This window comes from Schistocerca piceifrons, chromosome 5 (genome assembly GCF_021461385.2).
Source record: "Schistocerca piceifrons isolate TAMUIC-IGC-003096 chromosome 5, iqSchPice1.1, whole genome shotgun sequence".
Taxonomy (NCBI): domain Eukaryota; kingdom Metazoa; phylum Arthropoda; class Insecta; order Orthoptera; family Acrididae; genus Schistocerca; species Schistocerca piceifrons.
The window spans coordinates 576604094-576618268 of NC_060142.1; positions in this window are offsets into that span (position 1 = coordinate 576604094).

A 14175-nucleotide genomic window follows, 5' to 3' on the forward strand; every position below is an offset into this window, starting at 1 on the left:
AGAGAAGATATAAAATGTAGACTGGCAATGGCAAGAAAAGCGTTTCTGAAAAATAGAAATGTCTTAACTTCGAATACATATTTGTCAGGAAGTTTTTTCTGGAAGTATTTGTATGGAGTATAGCCATCTATGGAAGTGAAGACAAGACAAGACGAGAATAGAAGCTTTTGAAATGTGGTGCTATAGGAGAATGCTGAGGTTAGGTAGATAGACAGATCACTTAACTAATGAAGAGGCACTGCATAGAGTTGGGGTGAAAAGAAATCTGTGGCACAGTCTGACTAGAAGAAGGAATCGATTGATACGACACATTCTGAGACTCCAACGGATCACCAGTTTATTACTGGAGAGATATAAGGGGGTTCGAAATCGTAGAGGGAGACCAATAGGTGAACACAGCAGCGGATTCAGAAGGATGTAGGTTGCAGTAGTTATTCGGAAATGAAGAGGCTTGCGCAGCATAGAGTAGCAGAGAGAGATGCATCAAACCAATCCTCGGCCTGAAGATCACAACAACAACAACTCAGTAACCCCAGGTTCCACCTCACACCCTCCCCAGCACCACCACTTTTAACTATGGTATGGGCGCCCTTGGCAGCCTAAGTATCTACGTTAGACTACCATTGTTACTCTTATCTGTAAAATGAAAAGCAAACACCTGTAAGCATGTGTGTTCAGCACAAAAATTGACTTGAACACTGCCGTGCTTTATTAGGAATGGTCCTGTTGGGTGTAGTATGTCCTTGCATTCTAATCTCTGAGCAGACTTAACCAAGACGTACGGGGGCACTGCGAACCACTGTATAAGTCGGCATATTTCATAATAACTAACCGTTATTGGATTGGTCATTGACGGGAGACTCAACCATGGGCTTGTGGATTCCTAATCTCCCACATAGGTAGCCATCGAGACACATACACTCACACACACACACACACACACACACACACACACACACACAGTCGCAAGCATAATGTAGAAATTTCATGCATGCATCAGGCGCTGAATAGATGGTAGTATAGGAAAAGATTCAAAACGCTATACTATTGTTGCAGTTGGAGCCGCATGCTGCAGGTGAAAACGCAGAGCGCAATAATTGTCGACTTGCTTAGTGCGCTGTTTGTTGTCTCGATCGTGTTTGGCTGATAAATATTGTACACAACAACTGAAGGCAACAATGATTAAAGCTCATACAGCTAATGGAATTTCAACGATGGCATCTGAGTGCAATTCAGCTGAAACACTAATCTGCACTAATCGTCAGCAAACCACCACACAGCGTGATTTTGTGATGGTGTTACAGACTTTCTGGGGTGACAGAAGGGTTAATGTATCAGTTCGAGGTAACGAGCGCTGGCCCGGGAATGACTGAGTCGAAAGTTGTAAGTGAAAATCGTTCTGATACCTCTGATAGTGGAGTACATGTAAGTACTGTTGTTGCTAGGATTGTTGGGCAGGCAACTTTCAGAGGTGGCAGTCTGGACCAAATAGTCTCAGGTGGACATGGGCTGTAAAACGCGCAGCTTAAGAACTACCGGCACTTGTTCAGTAGAAGAGCTGTGTTTCACAATAGTGAAGATGAACAAGTGCTCATAGCCGTTTACATAAGCATTTTAGAGCCCATGTGTACTAAACGTTTTTTCTTGTTTCGGTCCGTTCTACCACCTCCGAAAGTTGCGGATGGGCAACGACCTGATTGGCCAACTTCAACGCTGATTAATTAGGAAACGGAGCAACATTTTGAAATATTTTTAACAATTGTTTCTCAGCAGAACCTCCCAGTCAACACTCTTACAAGCTTTTCACACGTTTCTGACCACCCTGTGTTACTAAACAGCTATCACAGAACCCAGTAAGAGTTGTAGCTACTATCTAACGGCTTCCAGGAGTAAATAAAATGTAATTTTCAATACTGCGCGTAATTACCGACAGAAGTAAAAACTTTTAAATACTGTCGTAATATTGTAAGATATTAACCAGTTACACACGCAGACTTGTAATCAACAATCCTATTAAAAGCACACTCCCTATGTACAACACTCCACTTCCAACTTAAAACAGACTCACCGGACACTAATATTGTAGTTTGTAGTTCTCGGTGATCAGTGTGCTGCTATGGGCTGCAGAAGTAACAGCCATCGATGCAGCCGCTGAGATGCTGCGGCAGGACGCTGAGTCGAACACCGGAGACGTCACTGGCTGCAACCACGCCCGGCCCCACCGTAGACAGGCGAAGCCCTCAGCAACACTTCTAATACCAGCCGGAGGAACGCGCCCCAGCTGACGTACTGGGCCTGTTAGTTTAGGGAGAAAAAGGTTGTCGGGGTTTGCAGCGTTCAGCTGCTGCCCAACACATGCGCCTTCTCGTGGAATAACTGCGTGACCGTACTGCTTGGCTGCGCTCCGTCATATGCCCACACCCGCGAAGTCGCCGCTGGCTGGTGAAGGCTCCACGAAAACTCGCGTTGACTTCTGAAGGACTCTTGATGTTTTGTTTCGTACCTGTGTGTCTTAGTTGCACACAAGTCCTATTTTTCACGTCGCCACGGTGTAGTGTAACGACGTACGTTTTGTATAAATGATTATCTTTTGACATATGACCATGTGCAGACTTCGTCACCTACGTCAGTTACAACACACTTCAGAATTATTTAAATTATTTTTTAATTGTCTCTTAATGGTTCTTGAACGAAACTGTAATTAAAACATCATCATTTGAGTCGTATGCGCAGAATTATGTCACTCAGTACAATTGGTTTGCGCAAACTTTTTTTTTCAATTTAGATGTCGTTTGTTTCTTCTCAGAAATTATATTAATGCAAGTTATCTGCTTTAATAAATATTAGAACCACATTGAATAAACTTTCAAGACTCAAACTCGCGATGAACGTTGTCAGAATTAATAATCTTTTCAAATAAATTCGTAATTCATTAAGATAATTCTTCATAAATAAATTCTCGGAACACGTATTTAAACTTTAGTAGCATCCACTAGTTTATTATCTTCCTACATATAGATGTGAACCTGAGCCTTGACAGGATAGGACTGAACATTTACAACATGATTAAGCTTTCTATGACGTCATTGTTGTACAAACATTACAAATTCTTATTTTTTCAGTTTTTAGAAGCACGACGCAACAACTCGGTTTCAGGATCTTCTGTTTGTTTTTGGTTGTCGACCCGCGACGTATAGTGGCCAGCAATTATCTCTCTGGCCCCGGCCGTGAAGATGCTGTCTCCGTTCGTTGCGCCGCCCTCTCCGTACATGAAACATAAAAAATAAATACAAAAGTTTAGATAATTCACAACAGTTACAAAGATTACAAAAATATATAAACAAAACACTAAATTAAACTTATATTCACCTGCAAACTGGGCTGACATTAGTGGATGGGTGACGCTTCAATTTCGCGTCCCACTACAAAAGCCGGACATTGTTGATCTTGTATTTGAGAATGACAGCACTTAGCGACTTCCAACGAACTTAATACACAATTTCAAATCTTCATGAAAAAATTTTTTTCGCTGACACTCCCACAAAATGACGAAAGGAAAAATGGATACCCGTTACGATATTTTCGCTGTCATAAAATTATTTAAAAACAGTCTCGATCGCAGCCGATACTAGCTTCTGACTGGTTTCGACCTTTTAATTACGGGCCATCATCAGAGTTTGCGTCATCCGGATAACGACGATGGCGTCAACCAGTTGGTGCAAACTTTGGTCGATAATTAAAAGGCTGCAACCGGTCAGAAGTTAACATCGGCTGCGATCAAAACTGTTTTTAAATAATTTTATGACAATAAAGATCGGTGTTCTCCAACAATGGTACATAAAATTATTGCTACTCTTTATGCAGTTAAACTGCAGGTATCATGTTTCAATTTATTACTTTTTTAATATCTACACAATTTGCAGACAGTATTCACATATATCACTGAATGAACCTGCATCATTACATAACCGCGTGATGGTAGTTAAGGAGATATGACGCCATAAAGAATGAGATGCGTATTACGGAGTGGATATTACGCAGACTATATTCAATTACTGTATAATAATGAGAGCACTTAGCGACTTTCAACAAAATAATTTCAAAACTTTCGCAAACATTTTCTCGCTTACCTACTGAAAACCAAATATTTAACACATTAACTCATTTGTAAGGTAATCAGACCTTTGAAACTTTTTTACACATAGGTGTTCCATCTTCACATAAACGGGGATTTACTCGTATATATTACTGAGCAATTCAACTGAAGACATCTGGTAGCGTGTGACGCCGTGTTTCGTCGAGGTAACTCTGTAAAACTCTGCCCGCTGCCTACGCAGTTGCCTTTCTACCTATGTAGTGCTGGCATGGTTAGTTTGACCAGCATGACAAGCACCCCAGACAGTCGTATGCAGCGGGATCGATGACCTGCATTGCCTTTCGCCTATTCATCAGTTTGAGTGTCCACAATGTTCTACCTCATATGCTGACTCCTAATAAGAGACATGATCATCTGGTTAACACGCAACTTCGAGGCCCCCTTTAGCCGATGTTGCTAAGTTGGCGGAATCACGTGAACTTACAGCAACAGCAGAGAATTCATTGTCCGACAACTGGCTGATGGTGAAGTCAGACGTGCGTGGTAACCAGCTCCTGGTGCCCTGTGGAGTGAACCAGAAGGCCCCACTTTCCTCTGAGCCACTGTATGTTGATATCGATTACCTTTCGTATGTAGTGACGTAACAGTGCTGCCTGCCTTTACTCTCATCGGGTGCGGAGGGCCCAAGTCAGTTGCAGTGACGTACTCCTTCCTCGGGTCGCTTTTCGGGTAATCGGCGTCACCCAGCTTCTCCACTTCTTCCCTGTCAGTTAGCTGCCCCGACCGTCATTTGGTACATGTTCGCCGGAATTGCCCAAAAATAGACACCTTGTCTAGCGAATGCCGCAAAGTACACCTTTTGGGAAGTGCGTGTCAGTCACAAATCACAGGACGGTCGTCGGAAGCCCCAGTATTTTCCCTGGACTAAGAGGCTGTCTCCAGCGCCCCACAAGCATCACCAGAGCGTATCCTGCTAAAGTTGGTCGTGGATGGGCGACTGATCTGGTTTCAGGCAGACATGGAGCGACAGTCAGCCTAGTTAAGTTAGATACGTGTCTTATTATAAAAGGTGTACTCCTTTGAGGGAGCAGTTCTCCATCTCTGCACATTATAATAATGTGGAACGGCAACTTAAATTGTGTCTGGTTAATTTGACGTTGGCGCAAAATATTTTTAGGTCAGACGTCTCTTTTGTTTTTCGCTTTCAGATAGTTTAAAATGTACACTTATTGTCTGAATCGGTTCCCATTCAAGATTTGGAATCTTTTGCGTCCATACGATCAGCTGTTTGAGAATACTTAGGCTCAGGCAGAAAATTTCAAGGCACATCTCTGCCTTAAGCTGTCAGCAATACCTAAATTTTGTCAACTCCACCGTGTTCCCTTCCCCTTGCAAGAGAAGATCAAGGCTAAGTTACAGTGTTGGTAGAACATTATCCCTACGAACTAGCATGTCAAAACCATTGTCACCTGCCAGTGCCCAAGACCCTGCAGGAACTCCAGCTCTTTTTGGGTACGGTTTCTCATTATGCTAAGTTCATTCCTCAGGTCACATTCATTTGCCATGCTCTTAACTGGTTTCGCCAAAATGGTATCAAATTCGTGTGAGCCGGTCGGGGTGGCCGAGCGGTTCTACGCGCTACAGTCAGGAACCGCGCGACCGCTACGATCGCTAGTTCGAATCCTGCCTCGGGCATGGATGTGTGTGTGTCCTTAGGTTAGTTAGGTTTAAGTAGTTCTAAGTTCTAGGGGACTGATGACCACAGACGTTAAGTCCCATAGCGCTCAGAGCCATATGAACCATTTTTGAAATTCGTGTGGTCTGTGGACTGTCAATGGAATTTACAGTCCCTCAAATAGTGTTTGTGCTCTACTCCCTATTAGCTTTACACTGGTTGAAAAGTTAAACCTGGCCACCAGTATATCCCAGCACGGCACTGGTGTAGTTCTGTTACATTGGAAACCATCGAAGATGCTATCTGTAGAGTAATGTTGTAACCTCCCCCTCACTTACCGACCTTAATGACAGTGAAAAATGAAACAGCGTGTACCTAATGGGAGTTTTGGAAAAGCAATCGTCACCGAAGTTAACCTGTCGGTAAAGAGGGAGGAAAGGGTTACATCTAAATGAAAGGAAATGTGCTAATGAAACTGGTGGAAATTAATTTTGAAAAGGGGTAAAGTTAATAAAGAAAGTAAATGTGCAGCCGTTACATTAACAATTAACTAGCGGTAATTAGGTATTTGAGATTTGGGGAAATCACGGTCGCCAGTCCTAAGGACAATTACTATAGTAACTGAAAAAGAAAAATTATTACACATATAATTAGCACTAGAAGCGTGGCAACTGAAGGTTGACACGTGTAGTGTGAAAACTGAAAGTTTGTCAGAAGTAATAAATTTCGCTACACCCTGACTTAATTTAGCAAAAGAATTAATAAAACCGGAAAATCGAAAGTTAATTTAGTGACTGAAGTTAATAGTGAGCTTTCTTTCTGAAGCACATCGAAATTCAGTAAAAAACAGTTAGTCTTGGACTACCTCAACAATCGTTTCAAAAGCTACTTGAATCTACGCAATTTAGAAATAAGAGATTTAACTTTGATCTTGAATTAAATGATTCTGAACAATTAACAATAATAAAATGTAGTACGTACCAAGCTGAGCTGCAGTCACAGGTAAGCTAAAATACGGTAACAAAGCTCGCACTCTTAATTCGTGCTTGTGTAATCTGAATATTGTAGCCAGCTCTGAGACTTTAACTGAACTTTGAAATTAAAGCAGTGAAATGGAATTATGCTGGCGTTTGAATTTCAACGACACTCGGGTTCATTTCGGAAAAGGAAGGGACCCTGCTTGGCAATGCAATTGGGACAATGAGCAACAAAGGTTCATGCTAAGTTGCTGTAATTTTGCGAGGCAAATGGAACAATTTGAAAAGCTGAGGTCTGCCATACAGTTCTGAAACTTTACGTGCTTTTAGTCTTCCTTGTTGGTTGATTGAAGGTTTGAAGCCGTCGATCGAGGAGGTGGCGACAGTCACTCATTGTCGGCCGTCGCTGTTGCAGAAGCTGGATGTTGGCGCGCCTTCTTCTCGACACGGTCACCAGGCGAAACGGGCTCTTGATGTGCGCCAGCTAATGCTTCCCGTCCGCGACACCATGTCAGAAACTATCATCGCGAGTCGAGCGCAATTAAATGCTGCCAAACCCCGAAAGCGCGGCAACTCGCGGGAGCATCACACAACACCTGCTCCACTCGCTACTCCCGCCAGACTCTGACCTGTTCTGCCCGCGCTCCACGCGGCAGAGTTCACACTACCAAAGATCCTACACACTCTGATTCTTCACACGACCTATCGACGTAATCGTTCGATAGCAGTTTTCCCTAGGCAAGACCCAGCGTAAAAATACAAATAATATTTACGAAACAAACCAATTATACATTGACATAAATGCATAAATATACAAATAGTAAAACAATTACAATATACAAAGACACAGAAATGTCATATCTTGAGGTAACAAAACAAGGAAAAAAGTAATAGTACAATAGATGGAAATAGGAGGATATGCATTTCCGGCGTTACACGTGCCCCACATTGTCTGAGGATGTTCGTGTAACGTAAACAGACTCAGAAAATGTCCCAAAAAAGAAACAGCGGAAATGCATATTCTCAAAACATCAACAAAATTTAGCATTCGTCTAATTAAGCATAAATAAATTTTTTAGACCATAATAATTGAGTGGAGACACTCCTAATCTTATTCCACTCTGTCATCTTGCACAAAATAAAACAGGTTGACAACATATTAAAATTCATAGAAAACATAGAAAATGGTTTAGCTATTCTAAATTGTCAAAATTCCCAACAGTATCATGAAATGGAATACTATTTACAAAATTAATTAGATTGCATGGTCATAAAAACAGGTAGATCAAAATACGCAAATAAATAATTAAATAGACTACACATTTTATATAACCTTTTCATAATTAATATTCTCGTCACGAGAATCTACTTAACGCTAAACAAGAAAATAATATTCAGTAGATCGAAAAAAACATAAATATTGACAGTAGAATTCTTTCAGCTATCCAGGAAGAAAAACAATTCCGCCTTCCGTACTCGCAAGTACAAAGAATGCCGACAGCGGCCCAAGAGCCAACAGCGGCACAAGAGCCGACAGCGGCTCGCCTCGCCAGTATTGTTGCGCCCGCGTGTGCGGCACGCTTGATCTCACTCGCCCTTGTGACGGCGTTTCCAGAACGTCCGTTCCACTGAATTCTTTCGGAAAAACTCACTCCCGAGTAATCTCAAGGAGTCCATAAACACTATCACAGTGGATAACTCAACACTGTCCATCATCACACGCATGTACTAGCCTGAAACTTAAAACAGCGTCTAAGTACATCGGCAATGACTTGTAAATCACATATTCATGGAATCTTACAGCTAGTTATAAAATCATATTTACATTGCTTAATCTACTGTGACTCAGCTGAAAACTTACACTAGCAGCTTGGATTTTTCAGTTGATTAGATCATGATTAAATTTATTAAAATTAAATTGATTAATCAAAATTAATTACTTATTAATTACAACTTCTTTAATGACCTTGGTCAGTCAAAAGCATGGCAATCTAGCAAATCGTTAAATTATACACTCTATATTTACATACTGTATAAATTACCCATTGTGTGGTATTAATCGATCCTAGGTTGGTACAATTTCAAGTCTACAATATTCCGCAAGCATTTGTGTGAGGTATACCAATGACTTTATATGGTCCATTATAAACAAACTTAAAATTAGAGATTTCATGGTCTATCTCGCTCGATTTCTCATGAGCTATTACAAGTACTAAGTCTCCGATTGCAAACTTAGCAAAACGCACTTTAGCGTCATGACGACGTGTGCGAGCATCGGCTTTTAGCTTCATTACTTCTCGCAAACGATCTTTTTTCACACCAATACTAATGTTAATCCGTGGAGGGAATTTGATTATCTCTTCCAATTCACTTTCTACACTTTTGTCAATGCCGAAATTCCTCATGTTACGGCAGTTCAAACCCATTCCAACGTCAATGTCATCCGGCCAGTTAACAATGTGTATAGGCTGGTATTGCCTATGCACACCGTCTCCTGCCTCGTCAAAACTAACTACTATTGTTTTATCTTGTGACGTACATGTCAAAGTTTTGCTTTCGCAATTAATCACTGCACGGTACTTTAATAGCCAATCTAACCCGATAATTACTTCCGTAGTCAAGTCTGGCACGACGACAAACTCTTGTTCAAATCTTGCCCCACATATCTCGAAGTGGACAAAAATCTGTTTTGTGACCGGTTTACTGGCCTTCCCAGTAGCACCGATAATTTTCACTCCTGTTACTGGCATAACTACGATGCCAGGTCTATCTTTCAGTAACTCAAATATTTTCCCAGATACAGCACTCAATTCTGCACCGGTGTCAATCAACACGTTTAGTTGTAGGTCGTGCATATTAACAGACACTACTCTCTGTCTACACTTGTCCTCGACGGTTTCTTTATTTTCCCACAGTAAATCCTCGTCTATATCCAGGTCATTCCAGAAAAAACCATCCGGCTTTGATCCCAAATCCGGTTTATCTGGCGGCTTTTTCAGCCTCTGTTCACATACAGTTTTAATTTCAACACGTTTGTCCTGAGGCTTAGTCTCTAGCTTCGCCTCCAATACCGAAACCTTTTCCTGTAACTCGTCAACTAGTGAGTGTTGCTTTGCTATCAATTCACTAATTGTCACCTTCGTTGATTCCACTTTGGTCAGATTGATCTCATCTGCCAATCTACCTGGAGGAATGTGCCCAGTAGCATCTGAAATTACTTCCTCTGGATCTGCGCAACCCACACTGCTATCGTCTGACTGTATAATGTCAGCTCTAACCTCATACACGCTGTAATCTATGTGCTTTTCTACCAACCGTGTCCGGCTATCACTAAAATTTTCGTAATCTTTCTCCTTAATACTCTCGCAATGTTTAAACTGGAGGTTTGCGTCGGATGGGTCGGCTACTTCTACCACTATAACTTTCGGTAAAGTCTGCCGGTTAGGGCCAGAACTTTCCGTTACTACTTCAACATCTAACTCCTGCAGGACGAAACACGACGAATCTTGCTCGTGCTCCCCATTAACATCAACTATTTCTGGTAAAGTCTGCCGGTTAGGGCCAGAACTTTCCATCACTTCACAAATACTATCTTCCTGTGGGACGAGACGCGGCAAATACTGCACGCGCTCCCCATAAACACTTCTCCCATACAGACCCCTATAATCTCTTAGTTCGTCGTATAAGCGACCGAACTGCCTTAACCAGACCTCATCCCTCTCTGCATCCCCTCGCTCAATGACGGACGTTTCATCCGACATCTGATCTTCTCTCAACAATTGCGAATCATTCTTAAACTCAATCTCCAGTTCCGCTGTGGGTATTACAGCTGCCACTTTATGATCGATTTCCGGAACACTACTTAAATTGTTCTCACTGACAGCGAATGTATTTTCTACTGCCGTGTATACAGCTGATCTACTACTTGTGGGCGCACTCCTTTCTCCTAACACTGGCACACTCTCCCGCCGTTGATTATTCCATACGGAATTTTCATAACGACGACACCTGGGTTTTCTCTTGTTATTGGGCCGCCAAAATTTCTCCACGCCCGCTCGGCCCCTCACCGGCGCGGCTAATGGTTTCCCTGTCTCGTCCCAGCAGATACGCTCCCCGGATGCTGCTGAGGCGGCTGATCACACCCTCTGGCGTTATTACTATTCTGTGAAGCCCGTATCACGTTAGTATGATACTGGTTTCTGTCATTCCTGTTATTATTTGCATTGTACCGATTGTTATTACGGTCCGAACCATTATTGTTATTGCTGCGGTATGCATTATTCCCATGGTTATCGTTGTTATGGTTGGGGTGGTACCCGTTGTTGTTACCACGGCCTCTACCACTGTCGCGATTATTGCGACAATTGTCCTCGTCCTCAACTCTTTCCAGGAAATCATTGATTGTCCTGTAATTGCTTCCTACGTAGCGTTTTGTATCATCTGGAAGCTTTTTGTAGAGTTCCCAGACTATTTCGGATTCCGTGCGGCGATCACGCAAATATTCCAACTTGCGGATCCAGCCCTCACAAAACTCCCTCATCGAGCCGCGCGAATTCGCATCGAAAGGCCTCGATACGACAAATTCGCGCCAGACACTTTGCTGTTTTTGCTCTGACCAGTATTCAGCCAGAAACAATTTTTTAAACTCGTCAAAAGTCAGGTTCGTAATGTTGAGGTTTAAGCCCCAACGCTTGGCATCACCAGCCAGCACATCAATAACCGCATTAATTTTTCCCTCATTAGTCCATGATCTGGGTAAAACTCTTTCACAATTTTTAATGAAATCCGTCGCGTGTATACCGCCTTTTTTCAAGGGGTCGAACCGCTCCTCTTTCGTCAACAATTCCGAACTATGTGCACAGATTGGCACATAGCTCTGTTTTTCGTCAAGTTTCTTTTCTAATTCCGACACTCTCATAATTACTTGGCAAGTGGTTGTCGCAAGCGTTTCCACTTCCCTCTTTTTCTCTTCGCAGGTATTAGCCTGCTCCCTCACTTTAGTGTCTACTTCGGACACTAAAGCCTTTAAAGTTTCCACCTTCTGTTGATCCTCTTTTTTCACTAATTGAATTTGTTCCGTCACCTTATTCTCGATGATCGGAGCAACTGCTTCTCCTACACTTTTCTCGATTCTGCTAATTTCGGAATCAAAACGAGTATTTATGCTCGCAATTTCCGCCTGAACGCCTATCATTTCCTGTTTAAGATTACCGATTTCGGTATTAATTACAACAATATCTTCTTTGATTTTATCAACTTTTGTATTAACAACTCCAACATTGTTGTTAACAACATTAATAGCTTTGTTCTGATTGTCTAGCTTTCGTTCAATCTTTTCAGACTGAGCTTCTTGCTTGGCAGACAGAGCTATAATTTCTGCCGATTGACTCTTGATTTCATTAATCAAAACATTCAATAAATCAGTTAAATTCCCGGAGACTACCGGTTTTACTTCCGTAGCTGGTTCCTCTATACATGTTCCCCCGTATTCATCATCAAGGGGTACAGATTTGATTTTCGCTTCCGATTCCGAAACATTTTCTAAAGTTTGGAATTCCATTTCTGCTCTTTGTTGCGTTTCGGCGGTCGCGTCTTTCATGCTAGCCGCCTGCCCCTGAACAATGGGAACCGCCGTGCGCGTTTCCCACTGTTCGACCGATTGTTCCGTATCCAAGTCTACCAAATTTTGGTAATTGTTGCCTTCACTCATTTTAATAATTTTCAATATAAATGACAAATCTCAAATATAATTAGGATTACTCCCACTACTTATTCTCGCTGACGTAACGGCCTGTACGTAACCAGTACTTTGTTACGATATTTGCACAATGCAAACTTCGTGTCCAGAACAACCTCAAAATTGAAGATTGTCCTGTCACCAGGTCGCCACGTGTAACCTCCCCCTCACTTACCGACCTTAATGACAGTGAAAAATGAAACCGCGTGTACCTAATGGGAGTTTTGGAAAAGCAATCGTCACCGAAGTTAACCTGTCGGTAAAGAGGGAGGAAAGGGTTACATCTAAATGAAAGGAAATGTGCTAATGAAACTGGTGGAAATTAATTTTGAAAAGGGGTAAAGTTAATAAAGAAAGTAAATGTGCAGCCGTTACATTAACAATTAACTAGCGGTAATTAGGTATTTGAGATTTGGGGAAATCACGGTCGCCAGTCCTAAGGACAATTACTATAGTAACTGAAAAAGAAAAATTATTACACATATAATTAGCACTAGAAGCGTGGCAACTGAAGGTTGACACGTGTAGTGTGAAAACTGAAAGTTTGTCAGAAGTAATAAATTTCGCTACACCCTGACTTAATTTAGCAAAAGAATTAATAAAACCGGAAAATCGAAAGTTAATTTAGTGACTGAAGTTAATAGTGAGCTTTCTTTCTGAAGCACATCGAAATTCAGTAAAAAACAGTTAGTCTTGGACTACCTCAACAATCGTTTCAAAAGCTACTTGAATCTACGCAATTTAGAAATAAGAGATTTAACTTTGATCTTGAATTAAATGATTCTGAACAATTAACAATAATAAAATGTAGTACGTACCAAGCTGAGCTGCAGTCACAGGTAAGCTAAAATACGGTAACAAAGCTCGCACTCTTAATTCGTGCTTGTGTAATCTGAATATTGTAGCCAGCTCTGAGACTTTAACTGAACTTTGAAATTAAAGCAGTGAAATGGAATTATGCTGGCGTTTGAATTTCAACGACACTCGGGTTCATTTCGGAAAAGGAAGGGACCCTGCTTGGCAATGCAATTGGGACAATGAGCAACAAAGGTTCATGCTAAGTTGCTGTAATTTTGCGAGGCAAATGGAACAATTTGAAAAGCTGAGGTCTGCCATACAGTTCTGAAACTTTACGTGCTTTTAGTCTTCCTTGTTGGTTGATTGAAGGTTTGAAGCCGTCGATCGAGGAGGTGGCGACAGTCACTCATTGTCGGCCGTCGCTGTTGCAGAAGCTGGATGTTGGCGCGCCTTCTTCTCGACACGGTCACCAGGCGAAACGGGCTCTTGATGTGCGCCAGCTAATGCTTCCCGTCCGCGACACCATGTCAGAAACTATCATCGCGAGTCGAGCGCAATTAAATGCTGCCAAACCCCGAAAGCGCGGCAACTCGCGGGAGCGTCACACAACACCTGCTCCACTCGCTACTCCCGCCAGACTCTGACCTGTTCTGCCCGCGCTCCACGCGGCAGAGTTCACACTACCAAAGATCCTACACACTCTGATTCTTCACACGACCTATCGACGTAATCGTTCGATAGCAGTTTTCCCTAGGCAAGACCCAGCGTAAAAATACAAATAATATTTACGAAACAAACCAATTATACATTGACATAAATGCATAAATATACAAATAGTAAAACAATTACAATATACAAAGACACAGAAATGTCATATCTTGAGGTAACAAAA